Genomic DNA, 8,321 nt, shown 5'->3' on the forward strand with positions numbered 1-8,321 from the left:
ATGAAGGCGAGGCAGAGTTTTTCCCGGTGGATTAAGAAAAACGGGATTTTTTTTGCTGTGCTAATGCCTCAACACGCAGAACGTAAACAGCTTCTCTCCTGATTTCCTGAGAGGTGGCTACCACCGAGCACTTCTCAAGGAGATTAGTGGCTGCTTTTCCAATCCTATTTCAAGCCTCGAGGAGGCTGCTATTTGTCAAAAGAGTTATTAACCTCCGATAGGCACCAGGATAAATGTTTGCTGGCACAGCCTCTTTCCCTCCGGGCTCCATGCAGGAGAGAGGCTCACCTGGGACCCGGCTGCAAAGACTCAAACGGGCTCTCAGTAAGGTCAGGGCACCTTAAGGGTGCACCCACCTGAGACGGGGACAAAGGAACGGCAATCCATAATTTAAGGAAAAAGCCACGTTGCGTGGAAATATAAACAGAGTCACTCGGTTAAGGAGGAGAGGGGAAGAGGAAAATCACTGTCTGAGCGGGGCAGTTCGCAGTTAAATGTTCTCTGGGCACAGGGCTCCTGCTGAAGGGCGATTTATCAGCCCAGCTGAGGCTGGGGTGGGTGAGAGTGCTGGGGAGGGGAGACTCCGGCGTGCGAACAACGCTGTCGCTCCCAACAAGCGGGACTCGCTCCGCGAGGCTCTCCAGAACTGCTCTGCATTGCGAGTGCAGTGCGCATGGAAGGATGTGGTAAAACTCCCCTAACCTGGGGGAGACGGGGGACGGAGAGGGGCCGAGCGGCGGCAGCGCGGCGGGGACCAACTTCTGCCGTGATTTATGGGCCAGGCATCCCAACTTATCTTCTGCTGAACGGCAGCGCCGGGATTTAAGCAGCGAGGGGAGGGGTGGGGGGGAAAGCCACAACTCTGGGTCATGCACTCAATTATTGAAAAGCGAAGGAGGGGAGAGGGAAGGGAGCGGAGGTGGCAGGACAGGCAGCCCCGGGCCGCAGGTGCGCGGTGGGAGGCTCCTGCTGCCACCGGCCCCGTGAGCCACAGCGGCGCGTTCGGCTCGCACCCGGCAAAGCAAAACGCGGGGGGAAGGCAGGGGATGCTCGCAGCTGGCAGCAGGCAGGGGATGCTCGCAGCTGGCAGCAGGCAGGGGATGCTCGCAGCTGGCAGCAGGAGCGCAGAAGCCGAGCCCGCTGTCCCCGTCCCCGCGTACCTCCAGCCGCCGGTGCCCGCCGAGCCGCCGTGCCCGTCCATGCCGCGCCGCAGACCGAGCCGAGCTGTCCTGGGCAGCGCGGGCGGCTGCCGCGACTTGGGAATACAGAATATGGTACAAGCTTTAATTAAAAGAGTCTGAAGGCTCTCTCCTGCTCGCTCGTCCTTTTTTTTGCAGTACCGGATCGGATTTAAAGGGCTAGAACCCCAATTTGGCACTGCTGCTCCCCCCCGAGCGCCGCGCTGCTGCCCGGGCCTGCCAGCGCCAGCATCCTCCTGCCGCCCGTCGGGGGCATCCTGGCAGCCCCGGGGCCGGGCCGGCAGCGCCGGGCTGCGCTGGCACCAGCAGCAAGGTGGGAAGCGAGGCTGCCTCCAGCAGGCGCGGCGAGAGGGGATCCCACAGGCAGCAGGGCGGGCGAGGGCAGCCCGAGCAAAGTTTGTGCTCTAGCAGCGCTCCAGGGAAGCGGGAGGAGGAGGATCGTGTCCCTCTGTCCTGCTGATGCCACCACCCCGTGGCAGCGCCCCAAGGCGTTGCCCCTCCAGTGGCAGCCCTGGGTGGAGCGGGGCTGTTGGGAAGGGCTGCGTCACCCAGGGCGGCGGGGACGGGGACGGGCTGCGTCACCCCAGCCCAGCTCTGCAACACGGGGTCCTCAGCCTCCTGCCCACGTCCCGTGAGCAGGGAAGCAATTCCATTTGGATTTGGAGGCCACTTGCTGGTGCCAAGGCAGCGCGGAGACAACCTGGCGCTGGCGGCGTGCGGGTGACGCTGATCCCTCCTCCAGCTCCAGGTCCCTCTCCAGCTCCAGGCGCTCTCCAGACCTCCATGGAAACACTCGTCTGCAACCGTGCTGGGCTCTCCGTGCCCCTCAGGCTGCTCAGCAGGGCAGGGATGGCCAAGACACATGCCAGCCTCCCATCCAGCTTTCCCAAAAAAAGGAAAGAGGGGATGAAGAGCAGGGTTTCCATGGAGCCTTCCTTGGTCCAGATTTTGAGCTGGATTGGGGAAAACCAAAGGAAACAAGTAGCACATCTTTCTTCTTCTCTTCTTTATCCTCTCTTGCCCGGTTTGACCCCGGAACGTGCCCTCCCTCCCCGAGGCCGGCTGGGAACATCCCGCTCTGGTGCCCGATCGATGTGTGCCGTGCTCTCAGGCTGACCCGCGTGTTCTGGCTTCCTCTCGCCTCATTAATTACACCCAGGGGTGGGTGCCAAAAGGAAAAGCTGGTTCTAATTCCGTGCTGCAACCCAGCTCCAAGCTGCTGGGATAATTAGCAGGTCATTAATGAACGAGAAGATTCCCACCATGGAGGGAGGAAGGATGGGGAGGGAGGGGAAGCGCCATTTGGGCCCGGTTGGGAAAACCGTGTCGGGGTCGGAGACTCGTCCCTCAGTGCAAGGCTTTGAGCTGCCTGCAGTGCCCGGGAAGGCACTCCCAGCCCTGGGGCACATCCGCAGGGACGATCCAAGGATTCTGCTTGCTCCATGTCCAGCCCCAGCCCGCAGAATCCATCCAGCTCTGGGGAGGGATGGAGGCTTTGGAGCCTCCTTCTCCATCAGTCCTGGGTGATGCTGACTCGGGGCTCTGGGGTTTTTGGGGCAGCACCATCTGCCAGGGCTCCTGCTGGGGGATGGAGGGTGTCACCCCAAACTCTTCTCTTTGAACCCCCCATACACTGTGAGAACAGCACAGTTTTCCTTCAAAATCAATGTGATACCAAGTGTTGGTACCTTTTCTCTGGGTTTAGGCACCAGCTGAAAATTCCTGGGAAAGGCATCGCCTGGCAGAGCCTGGTGGGAAAGAGCTTCTCTAAATACTGAGGGGAACAGGCAGGGGTGAGACTCAACAAAACCAGGGTGTCCTCAGAGGCTCCAGGCCGAGCTGCTGCCATCTCGTGTGTCTCTCCAAGGCATGTGGTTGTTGTTCCTTTAATTATTAATCCTTGCATTGACGTAATCAGATGTACCCAAGCTTTTAACGGATGCCTCCATGTAAAAAATGAAGAAGAAATTTCTTTCCCTCCCTGAAAACTTGTCTCAATCCCATGACCAATTTTATTGCCGTTCTGCTCTAATTTTAAATATAACGAGAAACATTAAGGTTTTCAATTAAAAGATCCCTTCCTTCAGATATTGGAACATAGCCTGAAGTGCAGACCACGTGTGATATTTTTCATTGGGATGGTGTGGGCTAAATCTGATTCCCAGATCAAACACAGCCAGGCTCAGGCTTGCAGTTGGCCAGGCTGGAAAGGCTGAGCTGTTCCACTTTGGGAAGAGCCTCAGCCTTGTTTGTGTTTTTAGCTGACTCCTTGTGCTCCTGAAGTGAACCTTGCATTTATTCCTTCTCTTTAGTCAGCCTGGGAGTGTGTGGTGAGGGGCAAATGAACCTCATGATGCCACTCTGGACTCGTGGAATTTTTGGCTTTTGACAGATGTATTTGGTTTTTCCCTTTTCTTTCAAATGAGCTGATCCATGGCCACAACAAGCAGATCCTCCTTGTGCAGTGAGCTCAAAGTCTCCTTTGCCACAGCTTTGGTGTTGGGCTCATTGGACTCCTCTAATGTGGAGTGTGGCTCGTGGAAGGTTTTCTCCTGTGTTCTTTTCCACAGCCCATCAATCTTGCAGTTGTCCTCCACCCTAAATCTTGCAGGTGGCCCAGATGGGGCCCTGAGGCCAGGCAGGGTTTGCAGCTGGGCAGATGTCCAGCCCAGCAGGAGCTGGTGTCAGCATTGCTCCCCCAGCCTTGCAGGGGCTCCCTTCACTCCTGCTGGGCTTTGCTCTCCTCATGGAAGTGGCACCACTGATTTTACTGTCCCTGAGGGTGCTCAAGGACTGTCTCTCATGGAAACATCAGGTTTGTGCAGATCAGGTGGAAAGACAGAGCTAGAGACTTCCAAAAAGCACCAAGGGAGAGGCACTGCAGTGAGAGGAGCTGAAGCAGAGGCTGGATCAGCCCTGGCTGCACCTGCCCTGCCCAGAGCACCAGACTTTGCTTGTCCAGGCACCTCCTGCTCCCAGCAGCTCAGCCCCCCTCCCCAGGCCTGGGGGAGGGCTGGGAAGGGCCCCAGGGCAGGGACATCCCCTGACCCAGCCAGGGGAGGGGCACAAACCCATCCCTGTGGAGCAGAGCTGGCAGGATTGGCTCCAAACACGACACCATGTTCCTGCTCCATTCCTTTTCCAGCCCAACCAGGCTGCTTGGAAAGCCAGGAGTGGCTGAGCTCACAGCAGAGCTGAGCTTTCCACTCTTGAGCCACAGAGTGTTCACTTGGTCATCCCTGACCCCAGCTGTGTTAACTTCTGTCATTCCTGACCCCAGCTGTGTTAACTTTTCCCATTCCTGACCCCAGCAGGTTTGGGGTTGGTCTCCTGAATCCAAAGGCAAAGCTTTGAAACCCTTGTTCCCTTGCACAGGGGGATTGTTTTGGAGAACTTCAAAAGGAATTTGGAAACAAACAAAAATCTAGTTAAACATGGGGGAGCTGATAATCACAAATTATTGTTTTTTCCCCCCAGATTTGTGAATTAAACTGCATTCCTGCTGCATGGATGTGACTTTTTCTCATCAATGGCTTCTGCCTTCCTTGATCCTGCCCAGCCCAGGAGAGGCTTCAGCCTGATCTTGACCCTGCTCAGTGCCAGGTTGTCCTCAAAGGAGAGACCCCTTCAAAAGCTGCAAATCTGGCAAAAAATCCCCAGCTTCACCTGGGTTTGAAAGGCAGAAATCAGCATCAAACTAATCTTTACCAGGCCTGCTGTAAGGGAATATGATAATGACAAAAAGCAGTATCTGGGTTCCAGATATGGAAAAAAAGGGAATTTTTATTTCCACAGTTGGTGGGTGATATTTTGTGCAAGACAAGCTGACAGCCAGGGCTGAGCAGGACCCAGAGGGGACTGTCCATGATAAATGATGGGAATCCCCACTTCCAGTGGCAAGCAGCTTGGAAGAAAAATATGAAGGAGACCTAAATCATTCAGTTCCAGGACATAAATCAGTTTCTAACTGACAGTGGGAACAGAAGAGCCCTTATTGATGGGCTGGCTTAGGTTTTCCAAATGTCAAGGAAGGATGAAGGAGCTGTGAGCTGACAGCTTCACCAACTGCTGCTCCTCTCTGGAGAAGCCAAGGTCACAGAACCTGAGCCCCAAGCCCTGGAGTGCCCCTCCTGCTCCCTTCTGCTCACACTGCCCAGCTCAGACTCCACCCTGCAGCACAGATCCCAAGCACCTGCTCTTCCAACGGGACAAGTGGTTGAATAAGCCCAAAATAAAGTCTGTGAGAGGAAGAGACAAATTCAGCTCTGTCATGTGCAGAGACAGCAGCACTGCCCAGCCCAAACGTGGGGCTTCAATCCCCAAAATCACAGATTCAGTGAGACCAAAACCACGTGGGATTCAAACCCTTCTGGGCCTGGGGACTCACCTCTGCCCTGGGCAGGGCTGGGCAATCCTTTCCCCAGGGAAAGTTTTCCTGCCAGGCTGAGGGAAGGGGCTGAGAGTGCAGGGTGAGGATTTTAAGGCTGTAACTCCAGACACAGCAGGTCCTGTTGGCTCTGCTGCCCACAGAGTTGTTTGACTGTGTTTTCTTGCCTTCAGCTGAGTCAGACACAGCTGGAAAATTCCAAATTGCCTCACATCAGGAAAACCTTCAATGAAAACCCCCAAAAGTTTTGTCCCTGCAGTCTGCTCTGCTCCTGACAGGCCTGGCTGCATTTGCAGGGCTCCTCCATCCCAGCAATTCCCAGCCCAGTCACGTCCCTCCATCCATCCATCCAGGCAGGGGGAAGCCAAGGAGAGCCTCAGCCAAGAGCCCATCCTGCCTATTCCCTATTGCTGGTGCATTTTTCAGGCTTTGGGGTCACTTTGTTCTCTTTTGCTCTTTCAGGAGGACACAGAGCCCACATTTAGGATGGAGTGAGCCAGACTTTGTTACAAGGCCCAGCAGCCACATCCCCCTGTGTGTGGTTTTTCCAAGTGCCACTGCCAGTTCTCCATCCAGTGGGGCCAAGCCAGCCCCTGCCCAGCTCCAGGAGCCCTGTCCTGGGCTTTGGGTGGCCCTGGCAGTGCAGGACAGACCTGGCTCTGAGCTGGGAACCCTCAGCACTGGGGAACTCAGTCCCTGAGCCCCTCCATCGGAGATCAATCACCAACCAAAGGGATCTGGCAAGAAGTTTCCATATTTTCTTGGCCTCCCCATGTTTTCCAGCCCACCAAGAGCCAAGGAAAGGGGCTGGTACCAGGCTCAGGTGCTTGCCCAGCACTGGGATCCTCTCCCAGCACCCCACCCTGGCTGGGGGAGTGTCCCCAGAGGAGAGGAGGGTTTGGCTCCCAGTGCACAAGAGAAGGCAAACAGCCACCCATGTGCACTGGGAGCAGCCCAGAGACACCAAACCCTGATCCCAGTGTGGGCACAGGGCAGGGATTGGGATTCTGCCCCTGTGCTCCTGCAGAGCTGCCCCAGCCCTGGCCCAGCACAGGCAGAGCTGGAGCTGCTGGAGGAGCCCAGAGGAGGCTCCAGGATGAGCAGAGGATGGAGCAGCTCTGCTGGGAGAGCTGGGGGTGTTCAGCTGGAGAGGAGAAGCTTTGGGGTGAGCTCAGGGTGACCTTGCAGGGCCTGAAGGAGCTTACAGGAAAGATGGAGAGAGACTGGGGACAAGGGATGGAGGGACAGGACACAGGGAATGATTTCCCACTGCCAGAGGGCAGGGCTGGGTGGGATATTGGGCAGGAATTGTCCCTGTGAGGGTGGGCAGGGCTGGCACAGGGTGCCCAGAGCAGCTGTGGCTGCCCCTGGATCCCTGGCAGTGCCCAAGGCCAGGCTGGGCAGGGCTGGGAGCAGCTGGGACAGTGGGAGGTGTCCCTGCCATGGCAGGGGTGGCACTGGGAGGGCTTTGGGATCCCTTCCAACCCAAACCTTTCCAGAATTCTGTAATTCCATAACATCCTGACAACAGGGTGGGGGTTTAAATCAAATTCCAGCCCCTCTGTGCTTCCCTCTGCTGTGACTTTGGGTGGGTTTTGGATGGCAGAGGCTCTGTGCCCTCGGGCTCCTTTCTGCCCCACGATCTCTCCCTGGCAGAGGAGCAGCTCCTCCGGTCACTAACGCTCTCTTTGAGCTCAGCTTTCTGCCCAAGGCAGGATTTAGCGCTGCCCGGGGGGACACACGAGCCCTGCCCGCCCCTCCCTGCAGGAGCAGGAGCAGGAGCAGGGGAGGCTTCACCTGGAGCGAACATTCACACCCCGCAGGCAACGCTGCGGATAAAAACACCTCGTTCAGCCCTGCCAGGGGTGGATGGGATGGGATGGGATGGGATGGGATGGGATGGGATGGGATGGGATGGGATGGGATGGGATGGGATGGGATGGGATGGGATGGGATGGGATGGGATGGGATGGGATGGGATGGGATGGGATGGGATGGGATGGGATGAAGGCTCTTCACCTTGCACCTGGCCTGCAGGGAGATGCAGCCCACAGGGGAGAGATGTCCTGAGAGGGGAAGAAAAAAAAAAGTCTGCTAAACCTCCAAATTTGGGAGGATGAGCTTATTGTGGGCTCTTGGAAGAGAGAGGAGAAAGAAAAGAGATGTGTTTGTGTGTTTGAAGCAGACACTGTGCTGTCCCATCCACCCCCAGGCTGCTCCCTGCCTTTATCCTTCCCTAAATCACCTCCCCTCAATCACCAGAGGGAATTGTTTGAATGAATTTTAGATTAAAATTAAAGAGTAAAAGCTTTTCCCTCCTAAAACCTCATTTGGGGTTAATCCTGTATTTATCCTAAACGTGAACGAATCAAATAATTGAAGGACAAGGACGTGAGAACGACGAGTATCCTCATGGAGAGGCTCCCGTGGCAGGTGGGATCACATCCATCCCTGGTGAGGACGTGGGTTAACCTGGCACACCCTGGCAATCCTCCCTGCAGGGACCTGGGGGCAGCACAGGGACCGTCCCTCGGCATCCTTGGGGTCCTGCCAGGGCCTGGGGGCAGCAGGGAGGGGACAGGAGCGCAGCAAACTGGAGAGAGATGGAAGAAAATGGAGAGGAAGGCAGGGCAGGGGGGACAGTGTCCCAGTGCCACCCTCGGCACGGCCACCGAGCCCCCGGTGGGACACTCGGGGCTGGGGGGCAGGAGGGGCTGGGGAAATGTCCTTGGGCA

The sequence above is a fragment of the Oenanthe melanoleuca genome, chromosome 19, assembly GCF_029582105.1.
Source record: "Oenanthe melanoleuca isolate GR-GAL-2019-014 chromosome 19, OMel1.0, whole genome shotgun sequence".
Classification (NCBI taxonomy): domain Eukaryota; kingdom Metazoa; phylum Chordata; class Aves; order Passeriformes; family Muscicapidae; genus Oenanthe; species Oenanthe melanoleuca.